Source organism: Bidens hawaiensis, unplaced genomic scaffold (assembly GCF_021521415.1).
Source record: "Bidens hawaiensis isolate Kalapana, Puna unplaced genomic scaffold, B.hawaiensis_p1.1 tig00000780_1, whole genome shotgun sequence".
NCBI lineage: Eukaryota > Viridiplantae > Streptophyta > Magnoliopsida > Asterales > Asteraceae > Bidens > Bidens hawaiensis.
In genome coordinates this window covers 3839281-3840609 of record NW_027491045.1, presented here as the reverse complement: position 1 = coordinate 3840609, position 1329 = coordinate 3839281, and positions in this window count along the sequence as shown.

Sequence of the window (1329 nt, the reverse complement as noted above, 5' to 3'; positions counted from 1 at the left end):
CGTCATGAAATTTAGTTGGTTGGCTCATGAGTAATTTTTTTTAAGGCCATAAAATATTGTATGGCAGTCTACATGACCGAATTTATTATCCGGTTCAGTTGTTCGACCAATACTCACTTTATCCTCTAGCTCGTGTACCCTCTTTGGCAATACTATCAAAATTTTGAGCGGGCCACGGGTGGGCGTCACGGCATAATTATTGATCCGATTCTTTCTTAGGGTCACAAAATATTGTATGGCAGTCTTCATGACCGAATTTATGATCTGATTCAGTGGTTCCACACATTCTCAGTTTTTCCCTCGGCGCGTGTACTACTACCTCCTTTGGCAATACGACCAAAATTTCGAACGGGACACCTGGTGGCGTCAGGGCATAATTATTGATCCGATTCTATCTTAGGGTCATAAAATATTGTAGGGCAGTCTCCTAGACCGAATTTGTGATGCGATTCAGTGGTTCGACCCATACTCAGTTTTTCCTCCGGATCGTGTATTTCCCCCTTTGGCAATACTGGCAAAATTTTGAACGAGCCATGGGGTGGCCTCAGAGCATAATTATTGATCCGATTTTTTTAGGGCTATAAAATACTGTATTGTAGTGTCCATGACCGAATTTATGATCCGATTCAGTGGGTATACCCATACTCAGTTTTTCCTCCGGCTAGTGTACTACCTCCTTTGACCATACTTGCGAAATTTCGAACGGGTCACGGGGTGGCGTAGGGCATAATTATTGATCCGATTCTTTCTAATGGCTATAAAATATTGTATGGAAGTCTCTATAACCGAATTTATGATCCGGTTCAGTGGTTCGAACCATACTCAGTTTTTCCTCGGACTCGTGTACTACCCCCTTTGGCAATACTGGCAAAATTTCGAACAGGCCACGAGGTAGCGTCAGGGCATAATTATTGATCCGATTCTTTCTTAGGGTCACAAAATATTGTATGGCAGTCTTCATGACCGAATTTATGATCTGATTCATTGGTTCCACACATACTCAGTTTTTCCTCCGGCTCGTCAACTACCCCCTTTGGCAATACGGGTAAAATTTTGAACGGGCCACGGGGTGGTGTCAGGGAATAATTATTGATCCGATTCTTTCTTAGGGACATAAAATACTGTATGGCAGTCTCCATGATCGAATATATGATCCGGTTCAGTGGTTCGACCAATACTCAGTTTTTCCTCCGGCTCATGTACTACTCCTTTCGGCAACACTTGCAAAATTTCGAGCGGGCCACGGCGTGGTGTCATGGCATAACTTTTTATCCGATTTTTCTTAAGTTATAAAATATTGTATGGCAGTCTCCATGACCTTATTTATGA